The sequence below is a fragment of the Dipteris shenzhenensis genome, chromosome 13 (assembly GCF_047967505.1).
Source record: "Dipteris shenzhenensis isolate YYH24624 ecotype China chromosome 13, Dip_SZ_1.0, whole genome shotgun sequence".
NCBI lineage: Eukaryota > Viridiplantae > Streptophyta > Polypodiopsida > Gleicheniales > Dipteridaceae > Dipteris > Dipteris shenzhenensis.
The window spans coordinates 12,586,697-12,611,268 of NC_141608.1; the positions used below are offsets into that span (position 1 = coordinate 12,586,697).

Below are 24,572 nucleotides of genomic sequence, written 5' to 3' on the forward strand. Positions count from 1 at the left end.
ACAATTTGTGATTGCTTAAACTTCTTCTTCACATGTAATTATGTTGAGGATACAGCTGTGGAGGCAGTGAAGGATTGGGTTGTTGAGAAGATAAGAGAGACCAATGATGAGATCTTCTAGACTTAGATAAGAGAGACTGTATTAAGGTGTTTTTTGACACCATATGGCTTTGTATTAAGGTGTTTTTTGACACCATATGGCTTTGTATTAAGGTGTTTTTTGACACCATATGGCTTTGTATTAAGGTGTTTTTTGACACCATATGGCTTTGAGTAATATGATCTACTTCTTGTACAAATGTGATGTTAAGATGATGTTAAGAGAGACTGTATTAAGGTGTTTTTTGACACCATATGGCTTTGAGTAATATGATCTACTTCTTTACAAATGTGATGTGCTCTTTTTGAAATGTACTCTAGTTTTCATAACATGTCACGCCATTTGATTTTTTAAAATCTTACTTTTTTGTCTCTTTTAACAATGTGATGTACTCTATTTTTAACATCTCACGTCATTTTTTCTAATTTGATTTTTTTAAATCTTCCTTTTTGACTCAATGTTTTGTTTTATAAGAGCCTCTTTTTTTGAAATGTTTTATCCAGAATTATCTCACAAAATGAATTTGGACAGTGCAAGAGTCCAAAATTAATGAAATAGGTGTTAACCCTACATGTGGGTCTCAAACCAAACTCATCTAACTAAGGTGGCATACTAATTGAGCCACTAACTAGAGTACATAAAGATAGCTATCATCCAGCTATTATTCATGGGCGGTGTACCAACCACATCTACAGCTAACAAGTCGGTGACATAAATGCACAACGGTCACCCTGGCATATCACGATTGGAGCTCGATATCTCAGCACTCCCCCTTGAGCTCAATCCCAATTCCTGCACACCAAGCAGGTCTCTGAACTTGTGCAGCTTCTCTGCACCCAATGCCTTCGAAAATGTGTCAACTACTGATCCTCTGTGCTGACATAAACTAGATCAATAAAACCTACTAGAACCTTCTCCTGCACATAGTGATAATGCACCTCAATGTGCTTTGTTCTAGCATGATAGATTGGGTTATTTGCCAAGTATATACTGCTCATGTTGTCACAATAAATGACAACTGGCCCATCTGTAGACTGATGCATATCATAAAGTAGATTATGCAACCAAGCTGCCTCACATGCAGCCATTGATGCACCCCTGTACTCAGCCTCTGTCCTCGACAAGGCAACTGTAGGCTATTTCTTGCTACTCCAAGTGATTGCAGCACTCCCAAAAGAGAACACATATCCACTGGTAGATCATCTATCAGAAATTATACTATTAGCCCAATCAGCATAAGTGTATCCATGCAACTGTATCTCAACCCCAGTCTCATAAAATAGTCCATACTCTCTTCATACTACAATGCGGACTTCACATGCCTTAGTATGTGTCTAGTTGCATCCAAATGCGGTTTCCTTGGAGCCTCCATAAACTAACTTACCAAACAAACAACATAGCTCAAATTTGGCTTGGTAATAGTCATATAAATCAAACTTCCTACTATGCTTCTGTACATTGTAGGGTCTTCCAGAAGCTCACCTACATCTGTGCTCAACTTCACATTCTGCTCCAAAGGAACTGAAATAGGCTTACAACCTATCATCCCATATTTGGACAACATGTCCAATCCATACTACCTCTGCAAGAGCCATATCCCACTTGTGGATCTAATCACCTCAATGCCCAAAAGGTAACCTAGCTCTCCCAAATGGTTCATATCAAACTTCTACTTCAAGAGCATTTTCACATGAAGGATATCTTCATCACTATCACCTGTGATGATCAAATCATCAACATAAATAACAAGCAGCATAATGCCTTTCTCTATTTTTCTCACATAAAGTGAGAAATCTACCTTGGACATCTGAAAGCCAATAGTGACAAGATAATGTCCTGTCTTGTCAGACCATGCTCTGGGATAATACAAAGTGCATGCCATCTAGTTGTACCAAGATAATACAAAGTGCATATTTATAGGAATCAACATGTACATGAAAATTACATCACCATGATAGGCATATAATAGGTGTTGTAGTTGCTCGTTTCTTCAATGCATGGAATGCTATAAAGGCTCCTTGTTCTAGTGAAACTTTGGGGGTCGGAGAAGGGGGGCGGGGGGGGGGGGGGGGGAGATGGGGGGGTAGCTAGCATAGTAGAGTGGGTAGTCTAGCATGCCATCTACTTGTACCAAGATAATACAAAGATCATATTTATAAGCATCAACATGTATATGAAAACCACATCACCATAATAGCGAAAAAATAGGTGTTGTAGTTGCTCGTTTCTTCAATAAATGGAATGATGTAAAACCTGACATCTTTCTTGGTAAGCTCATAAAATGGCGCAACAATATTGGCGATGTATTTGAAAACTCTCATTTGGTAGATGCTGAAGCTAGTGAGTCTGCGTGACTATATTATGTTCTTGGATTCTAACGTGTACTCTATGGCCTCAATCTTGGTTGGCTTAGTCTGGATTCCTTACTTGAAGATTACATCTCCAAGTAGTATGCCAAGACCGATGTAGAAGATAAAGTTGACTAGGTTTCAAGAGGTCTTGACTGCCTTGTACTTAGGAAAATCTTTTTTGAGGTAGGCCAAGTGCTTGGCCTCGTTGGAGTACACACAAGAAAACATCCAAATAAATTAGAATGGACTTGATCAGATACTCCCTAAAAGGCTTGATCATGAGCCTCTAGAACATTAATGGCACATTTTATAGACCAAATGACATGAATTTGCATGCATATAAAACCCACTTACTGATAAAATTTGTATTTTTCTAATCTTCCATTGCCAACAAGATTTGCAATGTACTCATCCATGAATGAGTACATTTTGTGGCATGATACCATCCAAGAATTTGTTAGTGAAGGGGATTTACAAACGGTTTGGGATTGTTTGAGCTCAATTTCTGATAATCCACACACATGCAAAGATTCCCATTTTTCCTGGGCACCATTACAATTGAGAATAGTGAAGCTCTTCGATCAAGTAGATGGATGAACTTTTGTTGAAGTAGGAAATCAAGCTTAGCCTTTATTTAACTTGGCATAATTGGGTTTCATCTTGTAAAGTTTGATGATGGACCACCTGTTAATTTTGCACTAAAGAGATTTTGGGTTGATAGACCCTAGTGCCGGCACTACTCAAGTTCGTGTAGTTTTGAGTGAGTACATTTATGTATGCTGTGAATAAATTTTTGATCTTTGTAACTTCATGAGACGTGGTCACATACTGACTTACCTTAATACTTCTTGGCTCCTTGTTTTTGCCTAAAATTTATTGTGTTGGTTCAAGCACCATGTTCAATGCTCTGAGCTGAGTGATCATCAACTTGGACTTGGCCGATTTGCATTCACCTGTAACATCCTCCCAAAAATGCTCGAGGTAGAGATGATTTTATTTCTCAAGCTTGTTGTCTCGCATCCTTTACTTGATTTTTGCTCCAACTTGGACAATGTCAATCTTTTCCATAGGTAAGACATGCATGTCCATGAGGCAAGATACAACATCTTGTGAAAATTAGCCTTTCATGTTCAAATGTTGGGGCCTGTAGTTGCTTGGGATGGGTTCGTGAATCGTCGAGATTTAAACCTCGATGTTCCCTGTCCTAATGGGCATGACTTCTGATCCCCAATCATGAAGGACATTTGCACTTTTGAGTGATGGCCTACGCAACAGTTACTATAGGAAATATGTGTTTCCATCCTTGGCAATGACGATGAGGCTAACAGAGTAATGGATTGTTCTAATAGTAATGACTATGTCAAAAAGTGTAGTGGACTCCTCTCTTAAATGGGAAAAGGGTAGGAATGATGACTTTTTTTAACGTAAAACAATTGTAGGCTAAAGAATTTTAAGAGTCAAGTCATTGTTGCACTTAAGACTGAAAATGTTATCCGCAATGATATGAAACAATGTTTATTTTGAATATAGTAATGGATGTAATTATTTTGGGGAAAGATTTAAAATACATTTATTTCAATTCGTATTTTATCATTTTAAAGTTAAGAATTTAGAGCGTTATTTTTCTTTATCACCTTGAATTAATCTTGTTTTGTAAATATAATATAGAAACTATAGTTCATCATTTTTGGTTTTAATATTGGGTTGTTTGGGAAGGTGTAGCATGCATTCGTCGACAAGAGACTCTTCTCGAGAAAATTGAAGAGGATGATGCGTCGACAAGATGGTGTAGAAACTCTTCTCAAGATGGCGTAGAGACTCTTCTCACATTAGGAAGCAATGGTGAGATCATGTAGACAGTTGTTGGACGATGGGACAGTTAGCGTGTAGCGTTGTATGCCTTTGGAGGTAAGCGAATAGCGAAGTATGCCCAACAAATTTGGTGAAGAATCGTAAGAATTTAATGTTACTACAGGTTACCAGGAATCTAAGCTCAATGAGCATACAAATGCCACAGTATTATTTAGTTCTGCACTACACGAATGTATGGGAAGTTGACGAATTCCATCAGCCAGTTTTTCCAACGCTATTGATGAGACTGTAGACCTCCTGTTTGTCAATGCCGAAGGTGGTCTCCAGCACTTGCTCAGGAAGAGGAGGTTGAGAGGCGAAGAGGGCAGTGGCCACTAGTGATACCCCTGGATTCTGACTGTTCAAAGCGGATATGGCAAGGGCGGGTTTATGTGCATCCGCATTGAGCTGGAAGTGAACAAGGCCTCGGGGGAAGACAAAGAGGTCCCCAGGGTAAAGGGGCTGCTGGAAGAGAATGTTATTGGTATCCACAAAGCCCACTACTAATTTTCCTTCGGCCAGGAAGAGAACTTCGGTAGCGCGAGGATGGACGTGAGGTGCAACCAGGCCGTTTGGTGCGAAGTCGAGACGAGCGATTGACAAACCCTGAGTGTTGAGGCCACCAAACGTTTGGGCGTCGGCAAGCGTGACATTGGAGCCTAAAGCGTTGTTGACATCACCTGCCTTACACAGCATCTCGGACTTGAAGTCGATTGCAGACACCTGATTGGCGTTCTTGCAAAGAAGGCCGTTTATGGTGATGTCTTGGTTGGGTAGAGTGACGCAGAAATCTTGCAAAGGGTCGGCGTCCACGGCTGCAACATGGAGGGAGGCCGGAGAAGCAAGAGCGAGCAGGACGAGGAGGGGCAGCGCGGCCCTAGTGAGAGTGGTGATTGCGGACGCGAATTTAGGAGCCATGGCTGGATACGCAGTCGATGAATTTAGCTACTACAGAGCTGGGATGTTAGATCAAATGCAGGACGTAGCTTCTGAGAAGGGAATCGAAGGGAGATTGTGGAGATAGAGCAGCACAAGCGTGATCCTTATAAAGGTGAGGATCTGCTTTGGACCAAGTCGAGTTCGTAATCCTGAAGCCTGATAGGTGACGACATCCATTGAAAAACTTAGACCATCGGGGGCTAAATCAACGAAAATAAAATTGAAATCTTCCACAAATCAGCTGCAGCGATTACTGGAAATGGTAGCAGAGAACATGCAGCGCCTCTAGAGAATTACAACAAGTTGGACGTCGAGGACGACGACAGCAATGACTGCTGCTAATTCGTCGAAAGAAAGAATATTTTACTGCAACGCGTTGTCTTGTGACATTGTCAATTTCATGACACATCACGTTACGATATGCTGCTTGAATTTTCAAGCACGTTTCGATAATCTTGAGAAACCATACCTCTACTTTCTTCTTGAATTGTCGCAGCACGTTTGGATAATCTTGTGAAGCCATTAATCGTATAACTCTAGTTTCTTCTTAAATTGTCAGAGTCGACCCTACGTGCTGATGCACCACCCGCCACTTGGAATATAGCATGGGGACTTTTCATCGCCTCTTTTCGTGCATATTTTGAATTTTTCATCGCTGTTGGCTTCAATCTATTGTACTCTAGCTACGAGTCGCCTTGTCACTATGCATTAGCTCTAATGAGGGAAAGTTGAAACATATTACATTCTAGAACCTCTTGTAATGAAGCGACGTGATATTCAAAGTTTTGATCTCTCAATATAGCCCAATATATCATAGAGTATAGTGAAGCCACACCACGTTACCACTTAACACAAATTAGACTTATAGTCTTGGATTTTGCATTAAATGTCACCTCATCGCATAGTTATCATCCCTAACATCTAGGGTTGGAAACCTCATGTACAAGGACAACATGATATGCCCGACTTGGAAGCCTTGCCACATGGGCATCAAGTCAATCCCACATCGAGGGTATACCTACTAGAGGTTTCCTCAATTCATCGAGAAGATGTGCCTAATATTAAGGGCTTCCACCTTTTAAGCCACAATTTCTAACTCTTAACTTGCCCATTGGATCTCTTTGAGATCTTCAAAACAAATGAAAAGCACAAATTAGAATACAAGTTCAGCATAGGGATCATTCTAATCATGTATATTTGCGATCCACCAAACTCCACAAGATATCCCAAATGGCAAGCACATACTAGAACTCACAACCATTGGTTGTGGAAGGTGTGAGGGCTTCCTCAATCACGCAGAAGGTCATTGTAACTCTTCTCCAGCACCATTCTACTTTGGTGCATTGACTTCTAGCTCCTCGTTAACTAGTATGGACATGCTACTAGTTTGTACTGAGGTAACTTCTATGTAAATTACTTACCCCCCCTTCCCTCCCCCCATAGATCCTCCCTCTTTAAGAGAATAATTGAAAGGCCTTAGGTGGGAAATAGAGATGATGAAAATGGAAAAAATAATAGTTGTATTAAGTGACTGGTTAGTGCTTTTAGTGATTTTAATTTAAGGACTTACTAATTTAGGTAATTTTCGATACATAACGAAATGTAAGAGGAGCATTGAAGAGGCAATCAACCACTCAAAGAACCATACTAGGGATAGAAAATAGTCCTAAAAGTTGATAAACAAAATGAAGGTGTGAGGATGAGCTTGAATACCATTGAAGTCGATGATGTAATAACCAAACAAAACATGAAAGACACTTTTGCAACCTATGTAGAGGGAGAAAAAACTATAAGAAAAATGCCTCCTTGTAGGGTAGCAAGCCTGGGAGGTAGTAGATGCACCCGTTCGAATGGTGCCATCACACGAGCTATGGTCTCAAAACTAGTGGTAACATTCTAGCTAGCATTGACATGTAGATTGAGGGACTTGCACGCTCATGTCATCAAACTCTTTACCCTCCAACTAAGAAGTCAGTGAGTGTCCACTCTAGAGTTGCAAGCACACGAGACCATACTCTTTAACTTGAGAGATGGCCTTGGTGATGTGAAAGGGTGCGGGGACATGCATAGCTACAAAGAGGGTGACATTACCTATGTCACTTTCCTCTTAGACACAAAAATTTGAATATTTTTTCCATTAGAGGACCATCATAATTTCACCAGCTGGTGGTCAACTAAAAGCACTGTATGTAACCTACATTTACTCACTTTAATTTGTACACAAAACAATTACTAGCTTCTTTTCTTCCATGAAAAGAATAAAGTCACATCACACAATGTATCTTTCCAAATCTCTTCCCAAGTTTTTGGTACATGGATATTTTCATGATCTTTTAGTTTCTCACACAATATCTCTTTCCTTCCGAATGGGGGGGGGAGGGGGGGGGGCGTGGAGAGGGAAGGGGAACATCACAATGAGTGCACATGTCCTATTAATCTATTATCTTTTATTTCAAGAATCCCAATTTAATTATGTAAATACCCCTATGGGAGGTTAGCCCCCATCTCTTAGATATACCTTTATTGCATGATGGTATATATCTCGTATCCTGTGCATTCAAATACTCTTTAGCTTAGTAAATATAAATCCAGATATACTAGACATAGATATGAGTACTTAGTCCATTTCAATAAATTCATCTTACCCAAGTATTTTCATGTCACACAATGTCTCTTTCCTTCCTAGGGGGGAGGGGAACATCACAACAATTGGACATGTCCTATTGATCTATTATCTTTTATTTCAAGAAGCCAAATTTACTTAGGTAAATACCCCTATGGGAGGTTAGCCCCCTTCTCTTATATATACCTTTATTGCATGAAGGTATATATCTCATATCCTTGTGAATTCAAATACTCCTTGGCTTAGTAAATATAAATCCATATATACACCCATGCCATGGATCTTTAACATTTGAGGGTCCTTTTAGGACGAGACTAGATATAGGTTTGAGTACTTAGTCCATTTCAATAAATTCATCTTACCAAGTATTGGTCATTGTCCTTCTAAGGCAATTTATCAGCATGCTTATCAATAAGGTGTTTGCTTACTTTAAAGCCTATAGTTTTTTCAACATTAGAGTTAGAGTAAAACTAGAAATTGCTTGCAGTAGCTCTAACTTATACATAGATGAGCCAAGACTAGATTTCCTATTCCTTTTTGTTAACCAATGAATAATTTGGGTTCCTTTCTTTCCCTTTTGTATGAAAACCAATCAGTACTTTGGGTTACTTTTTTTATTTCTACATAACTATAAGATTCATATCCCTAAGATTCATTCAAGATATGCAATGCAACCTATCAGACATCATAGTAGGAAATCAAAATTTTCTAATCATCCAATATTCTGGACATGCAAATATTTGGCTATCCTTAGATAGGACCACAGGCGGGATGACTTCCTACCATACAATACCCATACCTTTTGAGCTGATGAGCTATCACTTTTCACTAACTAGTTCCCTCTTCCTTTACAAAATAGAAAAACTTAATGAACTATACAATATCGCACAACAAAACAAATAGAGAAGGGAGTTCATAAAATGGGATTGCAGTTATAGAGGCAAACCACACATAGTGTAATTAAATTTTGTCAACATATTTTGAACATCACATGAATGACTCAACCATTTTCTTACAAAGTCAAGGTTTTTGTAACATCTACATGCACATGTGCTACTGAATTCATTTTTTAATGTTTTGGTGGGGGTGGTGGGGGGAGACGATCATCACAAGAATTGGGCATGTCCTACTAATCTATTATCTTTCATTTTAGGAAGCCCAATTTAATTATGTAAATACCCCTATGGGAGGTCACCCCCCTCCTCTTATATAGAACTCCATTGCATGATCGACTATATACCAAACATTGCTATGCATTCAAATATTCTTTGGCTAAATATATATATATACATACATACACACATGCAATGGATCTTTAACATTTGCAAATTTGTTTAGGATGCGAGTATATAGATTTGAGTACTTAGTCCCTTTCAATCAATTTATCTTACCAAGTATTCTTCATTTCCCTCTTAAGAAAATCTATCAGCATGCTCATCAATATAACATTTGGTTACTTTGAAGCCTTTATTTGGTTACTTTACAGCTATGTAGATGGGATGCAAGCCCAGTGGCCCAAAATGAATACCCCGATATGGCCATGGAGAATGGTCTGAGAATGTTATGAGATTTTTGAGAAGTTGGCTTAGGACTATTAACAATATGGACACCATCCATCCAAACCATCAAGCCAACATAATATGTTTGATAAAGACCCTACTTGGCATTAGGTTGTAGTCAAGGATAGTGTGTCCTTTTATGGGCTTGAAGAACGTCAATAATCTGAGGGTTGAGAGCCCATTGGCCAACCTCTGGATGTGGTTGGGCTTGCCGCATTCTTGTCCACAGAGGTTAAAATGCCCATATTTTTCAAAATTCAAAAATTAAAATTTTGAATTCCCACCCTCCTTCTCTCTCCTCCCTCCCTCCGTCCCCCTCCTCCGTCCCCCTCCCTCACTCCCCCTCATCACCCCCTCCTCCCCCTCCCTCCTCCTCCCTCTCCCTCCCTCCCTCCTCCCCCTCCCCTCTCCTCCCCTCCCCCTCCTCACTCCCTCCTCCCCCTTCCTCCTCCCCCTCCCTCCCTCCCTCCTCCACGCCTGCTCCGTCTGCCCTCCCCCTCTGTCTCTCCCCCACACCTGTTCCTCCTGCCCTCCCCCTCCCTCCTGCTCCACTACTATTCCTCCTCCCCCCTCGCTCCTACTCCTCCCTCCTCCTCACCCTCCACACCTACTGGTTTGGCCCCCTTTCCTCCTCTTCAACTATTGGTCCTCCCTCCCCCATCCCTCCTCCTCCTTGCCCTCCCTCTTCTTACATGCTGCTCCTTCAAGCCTGCATCTCCACACCTTCTCCTTCTTGACACTCCTTTAGTCATGGCACCATTCGAGGACGTCTCCAACAAGTATCAGGATTACTTAGAGTTGGAGGCTAAATATGCAAGCACACGTAGTCTAGGATTGAGGGGAGCTTCCAAATTCCACAATCTTCATTCACAAGGAAAGAAGCATCTCGACCTTTGGGTAGAAGGATCCTTGTATCCTTTAGATCTTGCCAACTAAAAGAGCCCTCCTTTCTATACAATGCATGAGCTAGTTTGGTTTGTTGGAAATGGACATGCGGGGTTGCTTGGTTATTGCAATCAGTTAAACAATGCTTAGTCAATGGCTATGTAAGCAAGCGAGATGTGCAGAGCCCAAGCAGAGATGCTAGCACATTTAGGAAATAGCAACATTGTTGCAATGCATAACTCTATGTAGGATCTTCAAAGGGAGAACCAGGATCTTTATGATAAAGCCAAAGCATTGGACTTGGAGCGAAATGCATTGGACTTGGAGCGACATAAATTAGAAGAGTCACTCTGTAAGCTAGCTTTGTCCAAAAAAGGATTGGAAAGATCTATATACAATCAAGTATGACGAGCCGTAGAGAAGAAACGAGAGAAGGCAGAAGAACGAGTGCAAAAGATGAAAGAAACACCTTTGGGATTGAAGGAGAGGAAAAGAAGGTACTCAAATAACATGGATGCATTGGCACCCATTGGTGGTGCTAGAAAGAGGAGAGTTCAGGCTACAAGGTTGGTTACCAAATGTTCCAATGAGATTACACTCTTTTGTGCTACACTGTTTGTGACTAAGTTTTTATTGTGTTCTTCTTTGGGAACTTCATGGAAGATGTGATGGGAAGAATAGATGGGGATGATATTGACTGTTCATATGATCTAGCTAGTTTATTGAAGTCAGGTGATGTCATTGGGATACTAAGGGACCCAAGACACAAGCGCCTACATGTACAAGTTGCTGAGGAGGTGATGAAGGACTTCAAGGATATTGTGGATGCAAAGGAGATGCTTGTAGCTTGTGATACTGCCGGTGTAAGTCATGAAGCTTACACATCTGTTTTCAAAATTTTCAAGTCTGCTATTTTGGAAAAGTATAAGAAGTCTACAGTACCCCTACCCACACCTTGGTCTTTGAGATGTCCACGGTGAGAAACAAACCAATGTGCAAGTGCAAGAGAAACGCTTGGAGGGTACCATTGTGTAAGGGGCATAATGACTTGGAACAGTAAAAAGAAATCTGGCTTGCAAACCTTTGAGATGAATGCTTTCAACAATGTCTACTTAGATGTTGAGAAACTACAACAAACAATGGTTAAATTCTATGGCATGAGAGAAGATGGTAAGAGGAAATCCATTATAGCATTGCACTTTACTTAGTTCATTTCCTATATCATGTTTATCCTAACGATTTTTCTCTTTTGTTGTATAGATTGCAATGGAAAGCTCATATTTTTCATCAAAATGGATGAAGCTCAATTGGTGAAAGAACACAAGTTAGAGAGAGTCAACATCTGCATTATGAATAAAGCCTTAGCCTTTGTTCAAGTGGATGAAGAAGTAGAGAAAGATTTCTCACTGCAATCAGAGAAAGATATATGGTGGCTTGAGCCTTGTATGGATTGAAGAAAGCACCCAGAGCATGGTTTGACAAGACAGGACATTATCTTGTCACTATTGGGTTTCAGATGTCCAAGGCAGATTTCTCACTTTATGTGAGATAATTAGAGAAAGGCATTATGCTGCTTGTCATTTATGTTGATGATTTGATCATCACAGGTGATAGTGATGAAGATATCCTTCATGTGAAAATGCTGTTGAATAGAAGTTTGAGATGAAGCATTTGGGAGAGCTACGTTACCTTTTGGGCATTGAGGTGATTAGATCCACAATGGGATATGGCTCTTGCAGAGGTAGTATGGATTGGACATGTTGTCCAAATATGGGATGATAGGTTGTAAGCCTATTTCAGTTCCTTTGGAGCAGAATGTGAAGTTGAACACAAATGTAGGTGAGCTTCTGGAAGACCCTACTATGTACAGAAGCATAGTAGAAGTTTGATTTATATGACTATTACCAAGCCAAATTTGAGCTATGCTATTTGTTTGGTAAGTTAGTTTATGGAGGCTCCAAGGAAACCGCATTTGGATGCGACTAGATACATACTAAGGTATGTGAAGTCCGCATTGCAGTATGGAGAGAGTATGGACTATTTTATGAGACTGGGGTTCAGATACAGTTGCATGGATACACTTATGCTGATTGGGCTAGTAGTATTTCTGATACACGATCTACCAGTGGATATGTGTTCTCTTTTGGGAGTGCTGCAATTACTTGGAGTAGCAAGAAATAGCCTACAGTTGCCTTGTCGAGCAAAGAGGCTAAGTACAGGGGTGCATCAATGGCTGCATGTGAGGCAGCTTGGTTGCATAAGCTACTTTATGATATGCATCAGTCTACAGATGGGCTAGTTGTCATTTATTGTGACAACATGAGTAGTATATACTTGGCAAATAACCCAATCTATCATGCTAGAACAAAGCACATTGAGGTACATTATCACTATGTGCAGGAGAAGGTTCTAGTAGGTTTTATTGATCTAGTTTATGTCAGCACAGAGGATCAGTAGCTGACACATTTTCGAAGGCATTGGGTGTAGAGAAGCTGCACAAGTTTAGAGACCTGCTTGGTGTGCAGGAATTGGGATTGAGCTCAAGGGGGAGTGCTAAGATATCGAGCTCCACTCATGATATGCCAGGGTGACCGTTGTGCATTTATGTCACCGACTTGTTAGCTGTAGATGTGGTTGGTACACCGCCCATGAATAATAGCTAGATGACAACTATCTTTATGTACTCTAGTTAGTGGCTCAGTTAGTATGCCACCTTAGCTAGATGAGTTTGGTTTGAGACCCACATATAGGGTTCACCTATTCTTTTGTACTTAGAGTTCTTTTGGCTTTCACAACTAAGAAGAGAAAAACTATTTTCAGCCTCCACCTTTGTGTATGTTCCCCCATTGTGTATGTGAGAAAGCCGCAAGTGAGACTCCTTTCTTCTCTCCCACTCTCTGCACACTAGTTTGTATATACTTCGGCATGTATATGCTTCTCTATGTCGACTCATTTGAGCGATTTTGTATCACCCTTTTCCAAAGGGTAATTTTGTAACAAATAATATTGTATATCTTCGGCATGTATATGCTGCTATCATTCGGCTCATTTGAGCGATTTTGTATCACTCCTTTCACAAGGGAAATTTTGTAACAAACAACGTTCTTTTGTAATTACTAAAAAAAAACATTAGTGGGGCAAAACACGGCTTGCTATGTCCCTGTTTAGCCCCACTATGTTTTTTTAAGCTTCTGTTAATCGTCGCTATATAGCGACATTTACCAATGTTGCTATATAGAGACACTTATATAGCGACTGTTCTCTTCCGATGCTAATAGCGACATAAATACCGACCTTTGTGCTCGTTAAAAAAGAATTTTTTAGTGTAAAAAAAGTCAGTATTTCAGTCGAAAAATGGCTTGTGCCTTATAGTGAGTGGAGCAAAAGGATAAATTCAATAAGTTTTGTATCCTCAATAGCAAGGAGATGTAGAAGTGGATTGAGAGATATGAAGCGGCAAAAGCAGAAAGAATAAATGCAAGGATGAGATTCAGAGTCATGCACAGGCGAGCAAAACCCTATGCATGGGATCTCGCCCTTCTCCCCACTCACATGTCACTTGATTGGCTACAACCTCGGGGGGATATGTAACCCTGTCACATGAGTTCAACAGAAGAATATTTTTAATTTCTAAAATTTACAAAAGTTAATTTACATAAGGGGTTATTTAAAACAAATTTGGGAAAATTTTACAGATTTGTATAGAAAAAGGATACATCTTATTAATGAAAAATTTACACAAGGGATTTTAGAAATAGATCTTGAATGCACGTGATATAGAGGGTTTACACATAGTGACCCCCACAAGGCTACAATTGTCTCTACGTAAAGCTGAACACGATGGAGAGACAATAAACGAGCGTGAGCAAGAGTTTACATCTGGATGTACGATGCATGTAAGTTTCTTACCTCTTGACGTAATTAAGTTATTTGTGGCAATTTACGCTATTAAATAGAGGCTCTTTTGCAGTACAGAAAGTACAATGCATTATGGTCATATGGACAGCATTTTTACATGGAACGCATCGATTAAGAGTCACATATGATTGTGAAGTCATGGATAACTTCACACAAGATAGCCAAGCAAGTGCTTTGGATACTCTTTGGATACCAATCTTCTCTCCTCCCATTGGATTATTATGGGACCATACACAAAATCTATGAAATTGATTTCATACGATTTAGTATTCTCATTCTTGATGTAAAATGGTTTAGAAGTATTTACGGTGGTCTCCATCAAATGCTTTAATTTTTAAAGATCAATTGGTACATATTTGTATCTACTTAAGCATAAATTCATGTAATTGATGGCATTTGACACCCATCTTCAATATAGGTGATTTCTCATCCGGATCATTCTAATCCAAGACGGTGGTATGTGATCCAAGTTGTGCCATGAAGTAAATGTAGTTTTGAAGATAGAGATGTGGATATGGAGATGCCACTACCAATGCTAGATCCAATTGATCCAGATGGATCTAGCAAAGAAGATGAAGATCACAATATGAGCCAAGAAGAAGATGCACATAATGACATTGTACATGAGGAAGATAGAGATCATGATATTGAGGAAGAAGATGACGATCAAGAATCACCCAACTTTATTGAAGTAGGGGAATCACAAGATCAAGTATTAGGTGAACATACAATGTCAGAGTACGATGATGATATGGTAGATCAACATGGTATAGAGTTGGAGATAGACTTGTTTGGCTTGTAGGACTTGGATCAGGATGAAGCTGTTGATGTAAATGCTCTTGATTTACTTTTTTCATCTGAAACTTGGACATGAATATATATGAGCTTCAAACACTATGTAAATTCTCTTATATGTTTATTCTTTCAAAGGATCAAACATGTATGAAAAGAAATTTTGTTTGTCATTGGGAAACACTCTCTATTAAAGGTTGGTATAGGGAAAAAAACTCTCTATTAAAGGTTGATATAGGAAAGCATCTTAGAGTCGGTTTATACCAACCTTTACAATTCTGTCAAAGGTCGGTATATACCGACCATTACACTTTTGCTAATGGCCGCTACTATATACCAACCTTATGAGTTGATATATATCGACCATTAACAAGTCTATGAAAGGTCGATATATACCGACCTTTTTAATCCCACCATACATACCATTGATTAGCACACCATGCATGCTAAATGTTACCACTTAATCATCAGAACAAGGCCCATGTGTAGTAGTGTAGATTTACTTGAAAATCTAGAATAGCACCCTATATCTGTTAGTGCTATGCACATGTAATCACATGATGTTAAGCGTGGTCTCTCAACATAGACATCAGTATGGTCATCAGTATATACTGACACCCATACTAGTAGTGCATTGTCACTAAACCAATTATATTTGAATGATTCATGGATATTTATATTGCTTGTCCTTGTTGCACACATACTAGCATCATTATATTATACAGGATGAGGAGAGTACCAAGGGGGCACGTGCACCACCACCACCACCACTACCACCACAGTTTTATCAAGATGATCTTGAGGATGATCCTCTAGAGGAGGACGAGGGTATGGAGGACATGATGGATTCTTTTTTTGGAGGCACCACGGGAGATGGGGGTGAGATGTCTAAGCATGACGCATGATGTGATATTTGGCATCAAAACTATTGTATGATGGTGCGAGGATGTTAAAACTACGAGCTTGCCTCTCAATCTTGAATTTGAAAGCAAAGTATGGATGGTTAGACACAATGTCTCAACCTTGATGAGGTTTGGAGCCTTGATCTTAGTATGTCGTTCCTAATTGTTTTAATTAATTAGTATCTCATTCACAAGGTTTCTTGGATATGCAAATTGTAATAGGTTGCTCCATAAGATGTTGCCTATCCCAAATACCATGCCTAATTTCAGAGATGAAGCAAAGAAGATGGTGGTGATGGTTGGGAGGGATTATGACACCATCCACACTTGCCTTATAAATAATTGCATTTTGTTTTGTCATGAGTATGGCAATTTGGTTAATTTCCTAGAGTGTGCAGCATAGTGCTATAGACATGACTTACTAGGGGAGACAATCCCAGTGAAGGTCTTGAGACATTTTACCATCATCTCGAGAATATAACACATGTTTAGATGGAAGTCCATTGTGTAACTAATGATGTGGCTTGCTACACACCGGTCCACCGATGACACTTTGAGGATCCTAGCTACTCGGAAGCACATAGACAACATGTGGCTAGACTTTGTGAGGGAGCCATGCAATCTACATCTCAGGCTCACAATGCATAGTGTGAAACCTTTCGAGCTACGATCCACATCTTGGTTGACATGGCCCATAGTCTTGGTGAACTAAAATATCCCGCCATGGCTAACAATAAAGAAGGGACACCTCATGCTTGACCTCCTTGTGCCAGCTGGGAAGTACAAGGCAAAAAATATGGACATGTACATGGCACCCTTGTTCGAGGAGCTGCAAACCCTATGGAGGGGCATACGTGTCTTTGATATTTCAAGAGCCTCGAGGCAAGCCGCGGTCATGTGTGCACCAAGGTAATTTTTATGTGAACCATGCATGACTATCTAGAATTTGGGGAGTGCGCATTGATATCTTTATGATCTATTGTTGTGTGATATATGCATGCCTAATGACCTATGTGTCCATGCATATATATAGGAATTAAGACACAAGGGTACCATGCTTTTCCTATTTGTGGCCCTAGTTTGAATGATGACACTCCAAACATATGAGGAAGATGGTTTATGAAGGTCATGCTCAATATCTTCCACTTGATCATCCTACACGTGAAGGTCAACTTGATCCACCACTGGTGCGTTGGAAGGAAACTGACTAGATTTGGGATTGGGGAGCTAGTAGTGAAGAGCCTCTTGTTGGTATGGACCGGCTGTCTATCTCTCATAAGGTTCCATATTGGGGCGAGTTACAAATCAATCACCTCTTGGATATCTTCAAGAATGTGGTGGCTTCTATTTGGGCACACTTGGTTGGTGAAATTTTGGCCCATTGGGCATACATCCCATCTACATATCTATAAAGTAACCAAATAAAGGCTTCAAAGTAACCAAATGTTCTATTGATGAGCATGCTGATAAATTGTCTTAAGAGGACTATGAAAAACACTTGGTAAGATGAATTGATTGAAAGGGACTAAGTACTCAACTCTATATATTCTAGTCTCATCCTAAAACACCCTCAAATGTTAAAGATCCATGGCATGGGTGTATATATGGATTTATATATACTAAGGTAGAGAATATTTGAATGCATAAGGTGTTAGGAGCAACACAAAAATGGAGCAATAATGTGAGAAGAGGATGTGTAAAGTACACAATACAGAAAGAGCACAGAATTGAAGAGACAAAGAGGCACTGATGTATGTGTTTCACTTAGTATGGGCTGGGTGGGCGCGGGGGCAGGGGGCGGGCGTGGGGGGGGGAAAAGGGGAAGGGAAGGGGGGGGCGTGGGGAGGGCGGAGGGAAGGGGGGGGCGTGGGGAGGGCAAGGGGGCAGGCGAGGGGTGGGCGAGGGGGCGTGGGGAGGGCAATGGGGTGGGCGAGGGGCGGGGAGGGCAAGGGGACGGGCGAGGGGCGGGGAAGGGGGCATGGGGAGGGGGTGTGGGGAGGGCGAGGGGCAAGGAGGGGGGCATCGCCCCCCTCACTTGTTGCGTGCGCAACAGGTGCGGGGTGGGGGCAAGGGGAGGGGTGCGAGCAAGGGGAGGGGCGGGCAAGGGGGAGGGGGCGCGGGCGGGGAGGGGGGTATCACCCCCCTCACCTGTTGCGTGCGCAAGAGGTGGGGGGACCCCCCACCTGTTGCGCACGCAACAGGTGCGGGGTGGGGGCAAAGGGAGAGGTGATGCGGTGCGGGGCGGGCAAGGGGAGGGGCGGTGCGGGGTGGGCGTGGGGAGGGCAAGGGGGAGGGGGCGGGCATGGGGAGGGCAAGGGGGAGGGGGCGTGGGGTGTGGGGCAAGGGGGAGGGGGCGCGGGCGGGGAGGGGGAGGGGGAGGGGCCCACCTGTTACGTGCGCAAAAGGTGAGGGGGGGCAAGGGGAGGGGAAAGGGGCATGGGGCAAGGGGGAGGCGGAGGGGGCGCGGGCGGGGAGGGGGAGGCGGAGGGGGGCATTGCCGCCCCCCCATCTGTTACGTGCGCAACAGGTGGGGGGCGGCGATGCCCCCTCCGCCTCCCCCTCCCCGCCCGCGCCCCCTCCCCGTCCCCTCCGCCTCCCCCTTGCCCCCCGCCCGTCCCATCCCCTTACCCGCCCCGCCCGCCCCGCCCGCCTTCCCCGCTTTCGACGGGGAGGGGGGGAAGGGGGCGGGCGCCGGGGAGGGGGGGAAGGGGAGGAGAAGGGGGCGGTCGGCGGGGGAGAGGAGACGGGGAGGGGACGGGGGCGGGCGGGGAGGGGACGGGGGCGGGGAGGGGGGGCGATGCCCTTCACCTGTTGCGTGCGCAACAAAGGGAAGGGGATCCCCACCTGTTGCGTGCGCAAGAGGTGGGGACTGGGGCGGGGAGGGGAGGGGAACCCCACCTGTTGCGCAATGGGGGCCCCTCCCCCTCCGTCGCCCCGTCCCCTCTCGCTCCCCCTTCCCCACGCCTTCCCTGTGCCCTGTCCCGTCAAAATTAAAAAAGTTAAAATAAATAAAACTTTAAAAAAATCAAAAAATTAAATCAAATTTTAAATATAAAAATAAACTAATTAATTAAAATAAAATAATTAAAAAGGAAAAAAATATATTTTATTTTAAAAATTAAAAATAAATAAAACTTAAAAGAATATTTAATTAAAAATTTATTTAATATTTTGAGTTTGAAAATCATTGTATTTCTCATTTTTTATTTTGGATTGTTTTTCAGAAAACTATGGCTTCCATGGCTTCCAGTTTTGGTTCCAAGGTGTCTTTCAAATACCTTGAACATGCTTGGTATTTTATGGAGCGCAAATCAAAGTATTTTTTGGTGATACGCCATAGGACGAAGAGTGATATTAGTGGCAACTGGAATTCTTGTTTTCCTTGTATCTTCATACAATTTGCGTGCAAATATCTTATCGAGCTTTCTTTGATTTGTGAACAATGAAGCTCGATCAATAAGCATTGTGGCCACGCTGAATTGTGAAAATCCCCAAATGTATCCCTCATCCTCTGGAGGATGTAAGTCTGCCACACTTATAGAAAAGTCTTCGAGACTTGTATCTTCTTCTTGCTGATCTTCCTCTTCATCGCTATCCAATTTTTTGCCTGGTTTTAAATAGCCTGCACTCGAGCGATCTGCACGTGGAGTAGGAGTTATTTTTGCTCTCTTTTTGGGAATAGCTATAGCACTTGAGTCTGCTCCACGATCACTCCTTCTTGTTCCTGTAGTTGCAGCAGTCGATGGTGTAGGTACAGTTGGAGATACTGTAGTTACACTTGCTGGAGTTACCGGAGTTACCGCCATAGATATTGACGGTACTTGAGGGTTATATGTTATAGATGGCATACTTAGTGCTGCTGAAGGTTCAACACCACCACTTGGAAATGCATCCCACATTTTCTTCAATGCTTCTAAGGCATTAAGTAATTCTTGGGATCCCTCAATTGAATCTGGTAACGGCTTCAAGAAGTGCTTCGGAGTAACTCGTAACTTGTAAACCACCTCGTCATTCTTTCCAAGTTGGCACACAATTTCTATCAAATTGTTTTCTTTAATGTTGATGTTTGATACCATGCCACCATTTCTTACTGCCTCTGCAGAATATTTCGCGCTTGTTTCAAGAAGATGATCCTACATTGCCTGATGTCACATTTCAAAAGCGCGTGGACTTTCTTGATGCTTTTGAGAACTTTAGAAGGGGTGACTTTGTTCGTGGAGAGGCTTTGTACCAAAGTCGATATGGGAGTGACATCGAGAAGAGATACATGCTAGCAAAGAATAGATTCTTGGAAAGATGCAGGTTTGAGCCCATTGATGGGCAACACTTTTGTGAAGCTTGCAGGATTGCCCTTGATGAGGGAAGAAAAGGAAACTTGCCACAGATTGATTGGATGGAAAAGTTTCAACGGGTCATTTGTCATATATGCACATTTAACGATGACTCGAAGTACATTCTAGAATCAGAGAGGCTGAATTCTGCTCCATTTAGGTTGAGAAAAAGCTCTTCTCTTTCTGAGATCTTGATAAAGGCAAGGGAGTTATGGATGGGCTGTGGAAAGCCACAAACAGTGAAGGGCAGGAGACCTACATCAGAGTACATGGCAAAGAGGACTCGGTTCTATAGATGCTTGAAAGGTGTTGTAAGCAATACGCAAGGCATACCAGGTAATAAGGTTGAGGCAAAGGATTTGAACACCGCCATTGCAAGATACAGGGATGTTACTTGCATTGTCTTCCGCGAGGATTCAGTGTTTCAGAGCATCGTGGATGTTTGCCAAGCATATGAAACAGGGAAGATATCCTTTGAGGCAGCGGAGCACATTGCAACTCAGAGGAAAGAAATAAAGAAACCGATGTCTATTGTTTGGTGGAGAGCTTTAAGGTTTGTTCCAGATGCAATAACAGAAGAAGTATGCAAGAAGATCCTAAGTGGTGATTGCTTCTTTGGAAAGAAGAGCAAGCATAGCAACTTAGATGAAGTGGTCACCCGAATGATTCAAAGTGAGGCTGCTCTCTCGGCACTATTATTTTTATTGAAATCTGATGATGAGTTAGCTGGCAAGTCAATTGATGTGGATAAGAAGAAAGCACTTAGCCTAGGTCAACTCCTTAATAAGACATGGGCTAGAAAGTGGTTGGCTTCAATGGATGCAGATGCCACACCAACAAAGGATCTAAGAGCTAAAATGCCAAAGGTTGTTGAGACAGAATATATGGACATCAAGAAAAAGGCCTTGCAGTCCCCAAGGTAGAGCAATTGGTGGTTTAGATGATGGTTCTCCATTCAGCTTCTCTTATGATATCCTGCTATCAGAGAATGATACAAAATTTGCACACATCAATGGCATTGATACAGAGCATTTCATAACAATGATGAGCGGTCATGCTTGGGAGAAGCCATGCGTATTTTTCATAGATGAATTGCAAGACCTTGCAGTGTCACGGATAGTTGAACTTGTGCGGTTTATCGTAGAAGGTCCTATGGTAGATAAGAAAAGATCAACGTTGGTGGTCCTGTTCGTGACAGAATCACAAAGGGATGCCCTATATGCGAGTTTGACATCTTCATTTGGGTATTTACTTTCAAAAGTATACCATGGTATAGTCCTGCGTAATCATATGACTATCTTGGAAGGCACTGCCATTCAAGTCTTGCAGCCTTTCTTGATGTGCTTCTTATCGAGGGGTGGTGGTAATCTAATCCAAACTCCTTTAAGGACTCTCGAGCTTCATTACTTTGAGGACAATAAGGTTAAGCTTGATGCAACAATGGTGGATTACAGAAAGCCGATGGATCCTGATGTGATACTAGAGATGACAAAGAATTTATTGAATGATGGGTGGGAAGTAGCATTGTATCGAATGGGTTTTGCTGCTGAGAAATTGCTACGCCAAGGTAGAAATGTAAATGTCATTGATACCCCCCATCAAATTGAGTTCTTTGACACATATTACAGTTGCACTACTTTCTTTGAGGAGGAAAATGTCAAAGAAGAGGGTAGTGAGTCTGAGGGTGATGATTCTAGCTCAGGTGATGATGAGGATGAAAGCTCTACATCCGATGACTTACGGCAAGAAGAAATCCACACAAAGAATAAGGGTGATCAATTGTCAACTAGAGTCAAGGAGGTTCCACTCAGCATACGGGAAGGTTCGCGGCAGCAAGAAGTTACAGTAGTACAGCACGTCATAGGTAAAGGTAAGGCTAAAGAGGTGGAAGCACTTCCCTTAAAATTAAAAGTGAGGAAGGCACCTTTGATCTTGGATGAAGGACAGGCAAGTGGATCGATCTTGGGTGAAGGACAGGCAAGTGGATCAAGCAAGGAAGCCTTACTCAAAGAAGGTATGGATGAGGCAAAGCATGACCAGGAGGAGTTACCAGGAGGCATAGATGGTTCTTCAACCATGACCTTATAGACTCCAGAGCAGCCTACTAGTCAGGAACCTAGTAGCCAGGTCCCTACTTACCAAGAACTTGGTCATGAGACTCTAGAGCAGCCTACTAGTCAGGTGCTTGGAACTAAAGAGCAAACTACTTAGGACCTTGCTACTGAGACTCCAGTCTTAGAGCAACCTATTAGTCAGGACCCTGGTAGTCAAGGGCCTGGCATTGAGGACATTGGTACTGAGTAACATGATGGCTAACGGCTTTGTAATCACAAGTTTTGAACTTCTATGTAAAGCTAATATCTAATAAAAAGTTTACTACTTTTTTGATTTCTTTGCTCTCATTATTGTGTATAAAGATTGTTTATGAGGGCCATTTTATACTTAACGGTGTTTTTTAATACCAAGTGTGGTGTATATGTACACTACTTACACATAAAAGGATTTATCTACACTACCTTTCTAAGGGCTTTATGTACACCACCTTTCTAAAAGAAATGGTCATAAAGGCACGCACACCACTTATACATAAAGGTGTTTATTTACACCACCTTTCTAAGAGAATTGGTCATCTATTGATGTTCTTAGGTGATTATGAAGATGTTTATGTAGACCACTTTGTAAGAGAATTGGTCATCTATTATTGGTTATCTATTAATGTTCTTAGGTGATAGTTGCTCAATTCACAAGAAGTTATGAAGATGTTTATGTAGACCACTTTGTAAGAGATTTTTGTGAAGTTATGAAGATGTTTATGTAGACCACCTTTGTAAGAGATTTGGTTATGCATTGATGTTCTTAAAGTACTTAATCATTAAATCTTTTGTTTTGAGTTGGCAAATCTAGTTCAAAATCATTAAATCTTTTGTTTTGAGTTGGCAAATCTAGTTCAAAAAACAACATTACTAGTATATTCAAAATTTTTGGACTATTTTTTAGTCCATTTCTCAAATTGGACTTTACACAAGTCCAAAAATTTTGAATAGTGTGTTTGATCTATTATCTTTTATTTCAAGAAGCCAAATTTAGTTAGGTAAATACCCCTATGGGAGGTTATCCCCCTTCTCTTATATATACCTTTATTGCATGAAGGTATATATCTCATATCCTTGTGAATTCAAATACTCCTTGGCTTAGTAAATATAAATCCATATATACACCCATGCCATGGATCTTTAACATTTGAGTGTCCTTTTAGGACAAGACTAGATATAGGTTTGAGTACTTAGTCCATTTCAATAAATTCATCTTACCAAGTATTGTTCATAGTCCTTCTAAGGCAATTTATCAGCATGCTCATCAATAAGGTGTTTGCTTACTTTAAAGCCTATAGTTTTTTCAACATTAGAGTTAGAGTAAAACTAGAAATTGCTTGCAATAGCTCTAACTTATACATAGATGAGCCAAGACTAGATTTCCTATTCCTTTTTGTTAACCAATGAATAATTTGGGTTCCTTTCTTTCCCTTTTCTATGAAAACCAATCAGTACTTTGGGTTACTTTTTTTATTTCTACATAACTATAAGATTCATATCCCCAAGATTCATTCAAGATATGCAATGCAACCTATCAGACGTCATCGTAGGAAATCAAAATTTTCTAATCATCCAATATTCTGGACATGCAAATATTTGGCTATCCTTAGATAGGACTATAGGCGGGATGACTTCCTACCATACAATACCCATACCTTTTGAGGTGATGAGCTATCACTTTTCACTAACTAGTTCCCTCTTCCTTTACAAAATAGGAAAAATTAATGAACTATACAATATCGCACAACAAAACAAATAGAGAAGGAAGTTCATAAAATGGGATTGCAGTTATAGAGGCAAACCACACATAGTGTAATTAAATTTTGTCAACATATTTTGAACATCACATGAATGACTCAACCATTTTCTTACAAAGTCAAGGTTTTTGTAACATCTACATGCACATGTGCTATTGAATTCATTTTTTAATGTTTTGGTGGGGGTGGCGGGGGGAGACGATCATCACAAGAATTGGGCATGTCCTACTAATCTATTATCTTTCATTTTAGAAAGCCCAATTTAATTATGTAAATACCCCTATGGGAGGTCACCCCCCTCCTCTTATATAGAACTTCATCGCATGATCGACTATATACCAAACATTGCTATGCATTCAAATATTCTTTAGCTAAATACATATATATACATACATACACACATGCAATGGATCTTTAACATTTGCAAATTTGTGTAGGATGCGAGTATATAGATTTGAGTACTTAGTCCCTT

General features: G+C 41.2%; 1 pseudogene; it reads right to left on the reverse strand.

The window, feature by feature from the left end:
* Nucleotides 1-4,513: 4,513 nt before the first annotated feature.
* On the reverse strand, nt 4,514-5,230 carry LOC147895035 (germin-like protein 8-2 pseudogene; annotated as a pseudogene).
* Between the last annotated feature and the right edge of the window lie 19,342 nt (nt 5,231-24,572).